At 37.8% G+C, this 16,917-nt stretch overlaps 1 protein-coding gene across 1 annotated transcript in view; it reads left to right on the top strand.

Annotated features, from left to right (window-relative positions):
- LOC139949426 (uncharacterized) overlaps positions 1 to 16,917 on the top strand; it is a 45,795-nt gene that overhangs the window by 21,229 nt on the left and 7,649 nt on the right. The gene's annotated exons all lie outside the window — the stretch shown is intronic.

Here is a 16,917-nt window from a genome sequence, read left to right as displayed (position 1 = left end):
TCTGAAAACCTTTAATTCTACGCCTCCACACAAGTTTGCTACGATCCGTAACGCGGTCCCTCACAGCAATGAGGGACAACGTAGTGTCAGGCAAACTTCCTTCCAACATCGGTATGGATAATGCAGGAAATCCTAAAGAAACAATCGCTAGACATATTTATACTTCTTAAAAAGATTCAATAATAAGTTTCCATAAGTTTGTTTTTGATAAAAAGTATTTAGGTTTTATCAACGAACATATCATTGAAGACATTCATAGTTGAAATTTAAGTGGAATTTGTTCTGTCGGTGGTGTGGGTCTGCAAAAGGGATACATTTTACCAACTTTCGTTTATAGAGAAAAGGGGAAGAAAACCATCAACAAAATTATTTGAAGAAAACAAGCTTTAAAAATATCATTGCGTATTATTCCCACAAAAAGTGTGTTAAAAAGTTATATCAAATGGATAAAAATTCAATTCGTTTTCACAGCTATAAATATAATATTTGAATAGTTATGACATGTATTCTCTCTTGAAATGAATTTATCGAAACCGACATTGGAACGAATTTCAGGGCTTGGCACTAGATTTGTACAGTGATTTACACTTTGTATTTTGCTGTTGGGGATCCTGTCCATCACATAGGGACAATACCAAACATTTTGTGGAATCATAGGATTAAAGGTTGCTGAAACTTATCAGCATTTCCCTGAGTCACCTTAACATGCACAGTTCGATGCTATGATAATTATATAATACCACAATGGGTGGTGTCAGTTGGCATGGTTATGCGTTACTCAATCAATATAATTCCGAATCGTAGCATTCTTCGCTAAACAACGGTCTGCTTGTCAAATTGTAATGTTAGATCCATCAAGACTGAATCTCTGTACGTGTTCCTGCTAGCTATGGTTTCACATAGATGCATGCATAGAAGATGCCCTTTTGCAAACTATGGTGTTTTGAGGGTTCAATATCCCTTTCATATAGGTTTGGATACATTTATTTCACGCCAGGGAAAAACTATGACAGCAAATTATATTTAAACGTAATTCAAGCTTTTAAGCATTGTTTTAAATTAATGGGGGGTTTTTATGAACAAAAAAGAGGCAGGCACTCTTCCTTTTGTATTAGTTTGGATACACTTATTTCCAAAACTAAAATCAAGCTTTTCAGATTTGTTTTAATTTATTAGTCATTTTTGCAAAAAAAAGGCTCATGAGTACAACTCAACATTTAATCTGAAATTAATTTTCAAAGAGTTTATCAGTGGACATTGGTTTCTTCCTTTTTCTGTGTTATTATATATATCCAAGCCTGCCAAAGTGCCTTTTCGTACTACTGGCAGTGATATAAATATCTAAAAGAAGCAAAGACTAGCTACAAGGAACTGGCAACCACACCATTGTCTAAAAACCACGCCAACTGAAACCAACCTTTGTAGTGTTATGTAACAGATCAGACCAGTACAATGCTAAGTTCAGGCAACCTTTAATCATTTTATATCCACAAAAAAGTTGTTACGGTCCCTATGTGAACACGGTCCCTCGGAGCAAATGAAAGTGTCAAATACTAAACAAAAAAGGGCCAGGCAATATCCCTTTCATAGGTTTAGATTCATTTATTTCACGCCAGGAATATACTATGACAACAAATTATATTTAAACGTTATTCAAGCTTTTAAGCATTGTTTTAAATTTAAGTTTTTTTTCATGAACAAAAAAAGAGACAGGCACTTTTCCTTCCATATAAGCTTGGAAACACTTATTTCCAAAACTAAATTCAAGCTTTTAAGATTTGTTTTAATTTATATGTGATTTTTGCAAAGAAAGGCTCATGAGTACAATTCAATATTTAATCTGCAACTAATTTTCAAAGAGTTTATAAGTGGTTTATTGGGGAAAAAACGAGCTTGAGAGTACAATTAAATGTTTATTATGAAATTCACTTTCAAAGATTTTATCAATGGACACTGGTTTCTTCTTTTTCTGTGTTATTATATCCAAGCCTGCCAAAGTGCCTTTTCGTACTACTGGCAGTGATCTACATATCTATAGGAAGCAAAGACGAGTTACAAAGGAACTGGCAACCACACCATTGTTCAAAAACCACGCCAACTGAAACCAACCTTTGTAGTGTTATATAACAGACCAGACCAGTACAATGCTAAGTTCAGGCAACCTTCAATCATATCCACAAAAAGTTTGTAACGGTCCCTATGTGAACACGGTCCCTCGCAGCAAATGCAAGTGTCAAATACTGAACAAAAAGGGCCAGGCCTTTTACTTTCATATAGGTTTTGATATATTTATACCACGCCAGGAAAACACTATGACAACAAATTATATTTAAACGCAAGCTTTTAAGCATTGTTTTAAATTTAAGGGTTTTTTCATGAACAAAAAAAGAGGCAGGCACTTTTCCTTTCATATAAGTTTGGATACACTTATTTCCAAAACTAAATTCAAGCTTTTCAGATTTGTTTTAATTTGTTAGTGATTTTTGCAAAAAAAGGCTCATGAGTACAATTCAACATTTAATCTGCAATTAATTTTCAAAGAGTTTATCAGTGGACATTGGTTTCTTCCTTTTTCTGTGTTATTATATAATATATCCAAGCCTGCCAAAGTGTCTTTTTGTACTACTGGCAGTGATCTACATATCTATAGGAAGCAAAGACTAGCTACAAGGAACTGGCAACCACACCATTGTTAAAAAACCACGCCAACTGAAACCAACCTTTGTAGTGTTATATAACAGACCAGACCAGTACAATGCTAAGTTCAGGCAACCTTTAATCATATCCAACAAAGTTTGGTACGGTCCCTATATGTGAACACGGTCCCTCACAGCAAATGCAAGTGTCAAATACTTAACAAGAAAAGGGCCAGGCAATATCCCTTCTTATAGGTTTGGATACATTTATTTCAACGCAGAAATTACTATGACAACAAAATATACTGATACGTATATCAAACTTTTAAGCATTGTTTTAAACTAATGGGTTTTTTTTATGAACGAAAAGGGTGGGGGCAGGCATTATTCCTTCCATCCATATAAGTTCGGATATCACTTATTTCATGGGAGAAAAAAAAACAAGACAAACAAATATATTGCAAAATTAAATTCAAGCTTTTAAAAACTGTTTTAATTTATAAGTGATTTATTAGGAAAAAAACAAGCTTGAGAGTACAATTCAATGTTTATTATGAAATTAACTTTCAAAGATTTTATCAGTGGACACTGGTTTCTTCTTTTTCTGTGTTATTATATCCAAGCCTGCCAAAGTGCCTTTTCGTACTACTGGCAGTGATCTACATATCTATAGGAAACAAAGACTAGTTACAAAGGAACTGGCAACCAAACCATTGTTAAAAAACAACGCCAACTGAAACCAACCTTTGCAGTGTTATATAACAGAGCAGACCAGTACAATGCTAAGTTCAGCAACCGTTAATCATATCCAACAAAGTTTGGTACGGTCCCTATATGTGAACACGGTCCCTCGCAGCAAATGCAAGTGTCAAATACTTAACAAGAAAAGAGCCAGGCAATATCCCTTTCATATAGGTTTGGATGCATTTATTTAACGCCAGGAAAATACTTTGACAACAAGTTATATTAAAACGTAATTCAAGCTTTAAAGCATTGTTTTAAATAAATTGTGGGTTTTTTTTTTGAACGAAAGGGGGGGGGGGGCAGGCATTATTCCTTCCATATAAGTTTGGATACACTTATTTGCTCTTTTGAGGTTAAGGGTCAAAACACCTGAGCCAGCCTAAGAACCCTTTATGGTACTAGCAGTGGTTGGCATAGCTATATTGGAAGTAATGTAGAGCTGGCAGTATTGGCAGACAGACCATTGTTAAAATACAATTGGCACTGGATGCTATTCACAATGAACGCAAGCATACTGGGCTAACCCATAGCTTGCTGTACGATTTCAGAATAGTACAGACTGACTGCTACATCAGAACAATGCAAACTGAAACATCCATTCTAGTATTATATAACTTTCATTGCATAGAATAATAAGATTCAAAGTGGGATTCTAAAGTCTATACATAGCCATACGGCTACTAATTTGTCACAGTCCCTAAACGCACTTGGAAAGTGATTGTCACTAAGGAAAAAACACGCCACGCAGTTGTTTTCCAAACCATTCAGCAGTTGACTATAGATATATAATTATTTTAGAATTTCATATTGTAAAACAAAAAAATCTTGTTTGACTTACCACATGATAAGTATCAACAGCAACCAATCTCCACTGAGCCATAACCGGAGCACCTTCCATCTTTCTTTGTCGTCCCGTGATCAAGACTGCAATAACAATAACATATACGGATTTTGAAGTTAGAACTAAGGGACCAGACCAATTTCCCTTTCTGCCTCGGTTTGATTACAATTGGTTTCAGAGTAGAGAAAATTGTGGCACTAGTAGTTTCTAACCTTCCGAGTGCTATGTTTTTGAAGTAATACTAGCATTAAATTCTCCAAATTTAACCTTAAATTTGGATTGTTTTACACTCTGTAAATGAGTGATCTTGTTAGAATATTTGTTGTATTGCAACCTAGTAAGAGGGAAAACCAAGAAAGGTATATCCAGGGAACATCACATTACAGAAGAACATCAAAGTAGTTGGCCTACCACATGAGTTTACATCTTGGTAAAACGAATAAGAGTATGGAGGGTCGCCCAGTATTAATTTGCTAAGGAGCAAAATTATTGAAAACTTTTATTTGTTTTGTTTTCTTCTAAGGCGTGAGCAATAAGTTTTTCAAATACAAGTTAAAATCCTTCAGAAGTACACACACGTATACAGTCGGCGTATATTCCATTTCACATTACAGAAAATTTCCCATTTCTTCATTTACTTCTGATAAACAACAATGCACTCTGTCTCAGCACCTTCATATCGAGGCTGAGAGGGAAACAAACAATGGATGCCAAGCTAAGGATTTCCCTTGGAATGAGATTTAATTTAAAGTCAAAATCACATTGGACCTCATGGGACTCCATCAACTTCTTGAACAAAAAGCCCCGACAAGAACAATGGGTCATGACTTAGCCCGGTGAGGGAGCTATGTCAGTTTAACGGTCCCAAAAAAGTACGCCTATCTAGTCGAGACATCTTAGATTTACTGCCCCGAAAATCTCAAAAAGCGACAGTATTTCCTTGACCGTGAGCAAGGGGCCTGGAAGGTCGGTATGTCCGATGGGAAACTTAGTCGCTTCAAGATGATACGTATCTCAATCAGGACTTTTTGAAAATTAAAAAATTACAAGAACGAAATGATACATTTTAGATTGTAAGCCAGGGTTGTTAATTCGCGAAGCAAGCTTAGCGATGGATATAAAACACATGGTCTAATTTCACGATTCCGCTAACTGCGGAGTTGTTATGCACCCCTAGCCCCCCCCCCCCCCCCCCCCCCCCCGGTGGTGGTAAAACACTTCATTGTGAGGTTATTACAACATTTGTGTTATATTAAAAAGTTATATTAAGTTGGTTTTGGGAACTTGGCGTCTGGACATGCATCCCAAAAACGTTAACAAATATTTGAAAATCACACTGGTCCTTGCGGAATACTGTCACATTTGCAACTAAATGTAGGCCTACCAAATGTGTGTTCACAGCTTGTTGCGATTGCCCTATTAGCATAGCCTTGTCCAAGGCTCTTCACGCTAGCACCGGCCCGCTCTGAATTCACGAACTGCATAGATACTATACTGCACGGTACATAACAGTACCTGATACCGTGGGGTCGAAGCATGGTTTTTCGAGGTTTCAACCTTGTACAACGAGAGTTGTTCGGTTGTACGCGGTTCAAAAACATCGAAAAGACACGCTTCGACCCCACGGTATCAAGTAATGTTATGTACCGTGCAGTAAAGTATCTATGCAGTTCGTGAATTCAGAGCGGGCCGGTGCTAGCGTGAAGAGCCTTGGACAAGGCTACACAGCGCTACCTATAGCATCATGTACAAAGTCAACTTGGTTAAAGTTCCTAAAAATAATAAATTAAAGCTTGTTTGGACTGGCAACAGTAGGCTACACAATAAAAACCGCAAATAATTAACAAATATATGATTTCATATCAACATCAAATTGGTCGTTGTAGAACTCCTAAAAGTTTATGACTCCCTACGACTGAAGAAAACAATAAATAAATCGAGAAAAACAGAGCAAAGTGAGGGCGCTATGCCAACTTAACGGTCTCATTTTTACTACGTTATACAGGGTATCTAGCTGGGACATAGACAGATTCAGTCCTTACATGTTGAAGTGTTGTCAACCCCATGGTTTAAGTTTTTGCCGGCTATAGTTTAGGATGCCAGATTCCCCATGTAATAAAAGTGCTAAAATAAGCATTATACTGATGAGAAGGTTTTGACAACATTGTTTGGGACAGCGTTTTAGCCCGTAAAAGAGGGGGGAGGTGTAGGTACGATTTTGGTGGTCACCCCTACCCCTAATTTTGCGTATAACGAGACTAAGTAAATGGTTTGTTTTGTGCTCGGCCCGTCGTTGCACGTAACCGTGTGCAAAGCTCATTGGTTTGCCTAAAAGCATCTTCTCCAAGAAAAACTTTGACTGGCAATTATTTGTGTGAAGATTGTTTGGACTGGAAACAGCGCATAATAGAAACTGTGAATAATTATAGAATTCCAGAATTTCATAGTCAAGTAGTTTTTGTTTTGTTTGTTGTGACAAAGATTTAAATCACATTTGCTGACTAAGTAAATGGGTTGTTTTGTGCTCGGCCCGTCGTTGCACGTAACCGTGTGCAAAGCTCATTGGTTTGCCTAATAGCATCTTCTCCAATATAAACTTTGCTTAATTTACTGGCAATTATTTGTGTGAAGCTTGTTTGGACTGGCAACAGTGCAGAATATAAACTGTGAATAATTAAATAATATAGAATTACAGAATTTCAATTCAACATCACATTAGTCATTGTAGGACTCCTACAACTCTATGACTCCCTACGACTGAAAAGAACAACACATACAGCGAGGAAAACAGAGCAAATTGAGGGCGCTATGTCAACTTAACGGTCTCATTTTTACTTCGTTGTACAGGGTATCTAACGGGGACATAGACAGATTCAGTCCTTACATGTTGAAGTGTTGTCAACCCCATGGTTTAAGTTAAAGGTATTGGCAGCAAAATCATTACAATGAGGGCAATGTAATATCATAGGCTACTTTCCGTGCACAAACACATGACATCGAGCGAAAACTGGTCAATCTGTGTTTACCCATTACTGGCAAGTCAGCCACCGGTAAGGTATCATGTTACTAACTCCGGAATATTCTTCCTTTCCAGAAATATAGTTCTAATTTTGTGTATAACGAGATTAAGTAAATGGTTTGTTTTTTGCTCGGCCCGTCGTTGCACGTAACGGTGTGCAAAGCTTATGGGTTTGCCTAATAGCATCTTCTCCAAGATAAACTTTGTTTAATTTACTGGCAATTATTTGTTTGAAGCTTGTTTGGACTGGCAACAGTGCAGAATAGAAACTGTAAATAATTAAATAATATAGATTTACAGAGTTTCAATTCAACATCGCATTGGTCATTGTAGGAGTCCTACAACTCTATGACTCCCTACGACTGAAAAGAACAATGAATTAATCGAGGAAAACAGAGCAAGTTGAGGGCGCTATGCCAACTTAACGGTCTCATTTTTACAACGTTATACAGGGTATCTAGCTGGGACATAGACATATTTAGTCCTTACATGTTGTAGTGTTGTCAATCCTTGGTTTAAGTTTTTGCCGGCTACAGTGTAGGATGCCAGATTCCTCATGTAATATAGTGCTAAAATAAGCATTGAACTGATGCGAAGGTTTTGACAACATTGGTTTGGGACACCGTTTTAGCCCGTAAAAGACAAGGGGGGGGGGGGTGTAACGTAGTTTGGATTTTGGTGGTCATAGTCAATGATTTTTTGTTTGTTTGTTTTTTGTGACAATGATTTAAGTTACATTAGCTGTTTGATATTTCCGTATTCTCCCACAAAACACGTTTTTTTATGAGAGTATGGTTAGATTTTGAAATTACTCAGGTTTGAGCGAGTCCGAGCGCCGTGGTTTTTGCGTTGTGTACGGCGAGAAGTCGGGCTGGTATAAGGGAGATCGCAAAGTTGACCGACTCGTACCTGACAGCTTCTCCTTCTAATAACTAATTTGAGGGTGTAAATATAGGGATTTGCAACTTCTTCGGGAGATTTATCTTAAAAGTATTGGCAGCAAAATCATTACAATGAGGGCAATGTAAAAACCATAGGCTACTTTCCGTGCACAAACACATTACATCGAGTGAACATTGGTCAGTCTGTGTTAACCCATTACTGGCAACGTCAGCCACCGGTAAGGTATCATGTTACTAACTCCGGAATATTCTTCCTTTCCAGAAATATAGTTCTAACTGTGTTTATTACGAGACTAAGTAAATGGTTTGTTTTGTGCTCGGCCCGTCGTTGCACGTAACGGTGTGCAAAGCTAATTGGTTTGCCTAATAGCATCTTCTCCAATAGAAACTTTGTTTAATTTACTGGCAATTATTTGTGTGAAGCTTGTTTGGACTGGCAACAGTGCAGAATAGAAACTGTGAATAATTAAATAATATAGAATTCCAGAATTTCAATTCAACATCACATTGGTCATTGTAGGACTCCTACAACTCTATGACTCCCTACGACTGAAAAGAACAATACATAAATCGAGGAAAACAGAGCAAATTGAGGGCGCTATGCCAACTTAACGGTCTCATTTTTACTATGTTATACAGGGTATCTAGCTGGGACATAGACAGATTCAGTCCTTACATGTTGTAGTGTTGTCAATCCTTGGTTTAAGTTTTTGCCGGCTACAGTCTAGGATGCCAGATTCCCCATGATGAGAAGGTTTTGACATTTGTTTGGGACAGCATTTTTAGCTCGTAAAAACTCGCGACCAAAGAGAGGGGGGTAGGTTGGTAACGTTGTTATGAATTTGGAGATCATAGTCAAATAGTTTCTGCTCATTACGGAAATGCTAAAATAAATATTCCTTGCTGAGTATACGTTTGTTGGAAATATAATAATGAACAAATAAAATATATGATTTGAGGCATTGCATGGTGATGAGGTATCAATTTGGTTTGCTGTAACATCATGTGTGTATCTACACACCAGATGGAGTTTGTTCTTTTAGAGAACTGCTTTGCTATTGTTATACTACCGCAGAGTAGATTTATCGGATTTTTCGGGAGACTTCTAAGTTATAAAAAGAACGGTTCTCCTTTTTAATTAAACCTGGGTGGAAAGTATAGAAAACAGGATGTAAGTATTATGCTAATAAAATGCTTGCATGAAAACTTACGTGGTATAAAGAGAAGTAAAGCAGATTTGGGTAGTATGTAATGCATTTCAGAGTAGTTTTACTTCAAAGTACTGCAAATGGAACAAATTATCAATTTTTCTCCCTATGAGTTAAAAACGCTTCTCAGATTGTGTATTCCTAAAAGGATTATTCTTCTTGAGTGGAAATTATTTGCACCAGAGTTTCGAGAATATCTCGAAAGAAAAACCCATGATGAAATAAAGTGTTCACATATTTTGTACAACCCTATAATATATAATAGAAGTTAAATTTGCATCGGGGATAACAAATATTAACTATTTTTGGTTTTTACCCATATACACCGATGTGTGTTAGCACTGTAAACAATACTTAGTACAAACCCAAGTTCTGTATAAAAAAAAAAAAATAAAAAAAAAAAAACATATTACTCGGCTGGGATTCGAACCCACGATCTTTGACATCCTAGCGCAGTGTCTTACCAAGTAGACCACCGACATTGCCCGTTAGTTGGAGGCATTTCGAATCCAATGTTTTAGCAGCGGGTACTGCAAACAATTTAATATAAGTTAAGTTTGCATCGAGGATAAAGAATATTAATTTGGTTTTTTACCCAATCGGTGTGTGTTAGCACTGTATACTCACTCAGTACTTACCCGAGTTCTGTTTTATACTATATGATTCAAACTTTAAAACAGTCCAAAAACAACAAAGGATTACAAAAGGTCTTTAAACATCTGTTTGTTCGATAATTGCTTGAGGTGGTAAACGCCTAATTGTTTTTTTTTTTTACACCAAACATACCCAAACAAACATTAAAAATAAATTGTCGCGACGAGATAATTATTATTTAATTTGTTTTTATATCTTCCCCGTCAATTGATGTATGTTTGGGACTGTGCCTCTCTTAGCCGTCGATCTTTCTAATTAAATAAAACATACAACACGGAATAGAAAAATATTATCAAAATAAAAAACAAAAAGTTACTCTGCGATTTGTCAGGTATTCAGGAGCCGCGATTCGGGTTATTCCCCCATTGCAGTTTATGGTCCGCGCAACACATAAACCACTAACAGAGGCCCTTACCGGCTTCCATATAGCACCCTTCTGGTATGACAACCGACTTCACAGTATATCCTTCCCTATCTCTCAACCCTAGCAGTCCTTGCCCCCCTCGCTCAGGGTAAACAAAGCGGCTCCCAAACCATACTGGTGTCTTTCCCAGTAATTAATGCCTTGTTTCGTATTATTGCGAGGGGCCGGGATCGAACTCGGAACCGGTGGCTCATACCGATTCGGAATTCAGAGACAGTACCAGCGCCTAACGAATCGCCCTAGCACGTTGGTGCTTGCCAGACCCGGTTTTTAATCTGATAAAGGCAAATATATCCAGGTGCATTATGGGAGGGTCGTTTGATCACTGGGACGTGAACAACAGACCATAAGAGACTTCAATAATACTCTAATAAAAGCACTACCACACTAGCTCAGTGAGTAAAGGTGCAGTGATTATCACACTTCAGACGAAATGTCCGAGTTCGACTGCCGGCCTCGCCGCAAAAGACAAATTTCCTTTCGATGTTACAGTATTTTTTTTTAGTTAAGAAAAAAAACAATCTATTTACCAAAAATACAAAGCCACACTGGAGAAGAAAAACTCCTTCATGGACAAGAGTTTTTAAAAGATTTTAAAGTTGAGTAATTTAAATTGTAGTAAAATATGTATTTTGGAAGTAAACTTTTTCCGGATATTGATTTGTTTACAAGGTTTTATTTCTTGCAATTAAAATATTGTTTTATATAGCAAAAAGGGCTGTCCATGCAATTACGTCTAGACGAAAATGCATTTAAATTTTTGCTTTAGGATTTGATTCTCTAATGTCTTCTGAGGCAAGTTTCAAGCATTACAAAAAATGTTAACAACCAGCACCCGCGGCGCAATGGAGGTAAGGGCGGCAGCAGAACCCTGGCCCCACCCACCCCAAAAGAGATCAAACACATCTCAAAATCAATGGTTCAACACATCAAAGCCCCAACCCGTGAATTATGTCTTTGCCCCTGCTTGCCCCCCCCCCCCTTCTAAATGGAATTTCTTGGTTACGTCAGAGACCACAACTAAGCTAAAAAGTTACCTCCTGTTCCTTTGCATGCTTAGCGAGGAAACTGTCATAAGGACAAAACTTCTTTACTCTGAACAATACCAGCATCTGACGTTGACTTGTTTTTAGCGCTACCAAGATGCACACTTATAGATAAACACTCTATCTATCTCCATCTATTTAAAAGCTTGGCTTTCTCGGTAAGTTAGAAAACGTGCACATTTGGTACAGGTTCCATTAAATAAGAGGGCTAGAGTTGGAACCCAAGCCTTGGTTCCAGAAAGGACCTACATAAGTAATAACAGAGGGCGCCCTTTTATGTTGTTGTTAATTGAGCGCGCGCACATGTCTACAAATTGAATTTGATTCACGTACCTGATGTATTTCAATTGCTCTCTTCCATGGACCTTCCTTGACTCACACTGAGATATAATCATCTGGTTTGAAGCAAGTTACGTTCATATTTCTCATCCTCCCAGTTTAACACTTCGTCAGCTCAGAAAACCTTGAATTCTGTGCGAAAATTAACAGACAGGATGCAGGCACGTTGTGTTTACAATGGCCATAGAACGTTGGGTCTGGTTCCCTAAGCGCGTGTTTGGAAAGGGTCTAAATGACTTAGAAGGGGCCAGTCTATAGACGTGTAGCTAAGGTAATAATTTAATTTGAAGACTTTTGAAACCCATTTCTCTAGTTGATGAATAACAAGTTTCATTTAAATAACATAGTGTATACATCAAATCGTGGTAGTATAAAAACGATATTTTTCCAGATTTGACTAAGTCCTCGTTTGAATAAAAGCACACAAAGAAGGCTGACTTAGTTGTGTATACAAGTCATCAATAACGTACAATTAAATCTGTAGTCAAGTTGTAGTGATGAATTATATTTAGTGCTCTTGGAACAATCGAAATATTCAAAGGTTTTTAAAATTCAACTGAAACTTTTTGCTCCCTCTATGCTCAACGAAGTTTTTTGTCTTTTTCGTTTTTTTTTTTCCAGATGCGTCTCCACTCCTCCCCAATGACCGAAACAAAACCGAATGAAACGTCAAAACCAAGAACCAGTCAAAAAACAACAATAACTCAACAGCCAAACAATAGAGATGTAATAACAACTAAGATTAATAAAATGGTAACTAAAAAGTAAAACACAATCAACAATAAAGATTAAAAAAAAAACCGGAAGAACAAAAAAACGGATTGGCTTGCCGATACTGGTCAACAGAAAATAACCACGAGGGGAAAACAAAAACAACTTTGTGTAATTCTTATTTATTTTAATTCAATCAACTCGGCACAGCAACAATTTCTTGCTACTTCGGTAAAGTTTGTAAAGAAACCGAACGAGGTTAAATAAAAGAAAAATGTTGAATGAACAAACTTCTTTTGTTTAAACTAAAACCAACCTGAGAATGTTTATGACATTAATGACTTTGCTGCAACAGTCGGGTCCCCGACGCCCACAGTGACAATGACAGTTCTTATGCTGATTTCATTAAGTCTTGTTTGCCTTGTTATTGGTTACTCTGGTTTGAATTAAAGACAAATAAAATGGTTGCGTCATGATAGAATTGCTTATTGATTTAACCTTTACCCCAAAGATAGTGGAAGAAAATAGTAACAGCGACATTAAAACTGAGGTATAATTTATTCAAAAGTGAGCAAGGCACCACAAAATTAGCTAAGCACGTAAAAGTATTGCTTAGCCGAAACAGGTCACCAGCCAAAATTACATTATAAATATTGTTTACACTGACTGCGCCTTGAACACCCAGCAGGGTGGATATGTGCGCATTACAAGTCTTATTTTTTATTATTTATTATTACTGTTGCCCCACTCAACTTATGCTTAGAAAACAAATTTTGTAAGCAGTATTTTCTGCTTACCAGCTATGTGGAGTTGGGCCCTGAAGGTAACATTAACACCAGTGATTAACACCAGTGTTGAGTCCTTTATTGTCTAATATGAAACTTATTGGTAAGTATTGCCCAATCAAGAACCATTCCTAAATCAAAGCCCTGGCCATAATCCTTTCAATTTCATAAAGCTGTTAAGCTAAAAACACTGCCTAAGACACGAGTGGGGCACCAGTTACATCAACAAAACGTTATGTTTAGCCTGGTAACCACTTTCTGTGAAGCAAGCTTTTTTTGTGCTTGGCAACTGTTTAGGCTTACAGGCTTTATGAAAGTGGGTCAAGATCTATATTCTTTAGATTCGGAATAAGGTAGAGGTAAAGTCAGAAAACACTCAGGCTAAAAAAAGGTTCTTTTTTATAACAGCTACACAAACAACTGGTACCTAGTGTGTAAACAAATCAACACTTAATTACTTATATACCCTTCAATTGTTCATTGACAGTTTAAACCCGCCTTTCCAATAATACATCAGAGTTAGCATACATCTAAGACTGATTATGAACACAGTTTTTAATGGGAGGGGGGTTGTTGTAAAATCTTCTCGATTTCATGAAACGTTTTTTTCTTTTTTTTTCAGAGTACATTCATCCAATCCTCTAGTTTTCAAGAAACATATCTTAGAGAGGTTGTTCATCTTTGATAATTGAAAGAGCACATCATTCCACTCCTGTAGTATTCAAGAAACATGCCATAAGGGGATGGTACAATAATAAGACATCACACAAGTGCGAGTGGAATACGGAAAAATTTAGCGCTTCTGCGTCACATATCCAACGAGGCCGAATGCCGAGTTGGATATGAGACGCAGACGGTAACGTATTTATCTTCAAGCAAACTTGGCGCGTGACATAGAACACACAAGACGCATGGTAGTGATATTAGCCGTGCAATATAGGAATTTATCACCACTCCATTCTGCGAATCTGATTTGAGAGTTATCGCGTACTTGAACATTGATTATTGGAAGAGTACATTCATTCCAATTCTCTAGTATTCAAGAAACATATCATGAAGGGATGGTGCATCATTAGTTATTGGTTTATTTGATGTCTTTAATATTATATTGTACCGTAGACGTAAATTTGCATCGAGGATAAAGAATATTAATTAACTTTTATTTTGTTTACCCTAATGAACCGATGTGTGTTAGCAGCACCGTATGTTCAGTGCTTACATAGGATCTATGAAAATAAATCACAGGCTTTTTACTCAGCATATTAACTATCGGGCTATCTCGGTGGTCTAGTTGGTAAGTCACTGCTCTAGAATTGCACAGGTTGTGGGTTCGAATCCCACCCATGTAATATGCCCTTTTTCCATAGAACTCTGTAAAGTACTGAGTATACAGTGCTAACACACATCAGTGTATAAAGGTAAATCCCTACCATGTTGATAGGCTTCATGGTTGTCATCTTTAGTATCCTCATCTTGTGTTGTTTTATTGGCATTCTGAGCAGCCATGCCATCAACACCAGCAACTGCAGCAATACCTGCTGCAAGACCACTACAGTTGCCCTCTCAGCTACAGCAATGGCTGTGGAGTGCTTTGGAGGCCATGGTACACCTTCATTGCTAATCCAATTCCAGCAGCACAAACTCAGTTATTGGTTGATGCATGAACAGCTTCATCCAGATTCCAGTCAGAGACGTAAACCCTGGTGCTCTCCTCTCACCCAAACTGCAGCAATACCTGCAGCAAGACCACTACATGTTGCTACAGTTGCCTTCTCAGCTACAGCAATGGCTGTGGAGTACTTTGGGGGTCCATGGTACGCCTTCATTGCTAATCCAATTCCACCAGCACAAACTCAGTTATTGGTTGATGCATGAACAGCTTCATCTAGATTCCAGTCAGAGACGTAAACCCTGGTGCTCTCCTCTCACCCAAACTGCAGCAATACCTGCAGCAAGACCACTACATGTTGCTACAGTTGCCTTCTCAGCTACAGCAATGGCTGTGGAGTACTTTGGGGGTCCATGGTACGCCTTCATTGCTAATCCAATTCCACCAGCACAAACTCAGTTATTGGTTGATGCATGAACAGCTTCATCCAGATTCCAGTCAGTGACTCAAACCCTGGTGCTCTCCTCTCACCCAAACTGCAGCAATAATCTCAGCCAACAGGCACCACAGACCATAGCCTGCTTGGTTCCCTGACGACCATACTTTAACTGTTGGGGTCAAGAAGTTTGGGATTGAGGTTAGACTAGTAGACTAGAATGATGAGTTTGTTCTATATTGTTTGAAAACAAGAATAAAAACCAAGACAGAGACAGGTTGTGATACAAGCTTGAACAATGAGGAACAAAAGAGGTCCACTTAATGCATAGCATTGAAAAACTACAAGGACTTTCAAATGTCAACACAGTAACTTTTACAATGTTCAAGAAAATGATTTTTCTTAAATATATTTAGAACAAAGCAAACTCCACAGAGTGTAAGCATCACAAAGATAAAACCAAATGCAACCTTTTTGTTACATAAATAGTTATCATTATCCAAAGTCAACAAATATGATTCAAAGTTGCTTCTTGTCACTGGGTGAGCTCTTTGGTCTAGCAGTTAAGATCTACTCTAAAATTAGGAAGGTGGATTACCATCCAAACTGCCTCAGTATTTCATTGGTTCAAACTTGCTCCTTGTCACTGGGTGGGCTCATTAGCCTAGCAGTTAAGATCTACTCTAGAATGAGCAACATGTCATTTGGCAGTGGATTTGTCTGCACTCCTACTTCTTGACTCTAATTAAGACACACCAAATGATTGCTCTCATCTCATACCTGATTTCTTTGGTCTAGTTCATGCTCCAGCAGTGACATCACCTGCTTCAGCTTTAGACCCCCACACTCCTCATCCTCAAGACACTGAACTACACTTGACTTCTCCTTCTGTAAAGAACAAAGTTGAGAAAGAGTAAGATGAGGTGAAAGTGAAATCCAGTAGAATTCCAACCAATGATGATCCATTACACCATGTTCAGAATCTCATTCATGAGAACTAATTGAGAACCATCTGCTGTCTGAGGTTCATTTTTCTCCCACAGGATTATGAAAGCAGTGAGTATACAGCGCTTATCACACATCAATGAGAGGGTCAAACCAATAAGATCTAATCTAGAATGAGGAAAATTGACTAGCCCAACTCAACTGCCTCAGTATTTCAATATGATTCACACTTGTTGTGTCCCAAACACCTTCCTTTATTGTCTATTAATTTTGTCTAGATAACATATGCATAATAGTTTCAAAATATCACCCCATTTTGTGAAATTAGACTTAGTTTTGCATTAGGTACAAGGTCTAATAACCAACAGCCAACATTGAGTTGATGCTCCAGGCGCACAATGCAGTAGTACTAGTAGTACAAACCAAGTACATTGGGTTGCATTCCAACTCTAGAATCAACCAAACTATAGTTGGGACTAGTCCCAACTTGAGTTTAACTGGGTTTGCCTGATTGCATGAAAGAAACTGCGCACAATGCACCCGCCATAACACAAGTTGGTCCCGTCCCAACTCTAGAATCAACCCAACTATAGTTGGGACCAGTCCCAACTTCAGTAT

This window comes from Asterias amurensis, chromosome 17 (assembly GCF_032118995.1).
Source record: "Asterias amurensis chromosome 17, ASM3211899v1".
NCBI lineage: Eukaryota > Metazoa > Echinodermata > Asteroidea > Forcipulatida > Asteriidae > Asterias > Asterias amurensis.
Note: the sequence above shows the minus strand (reverse complement) of the source record. Positions and strands in the feature narration are given on the sequence as shown.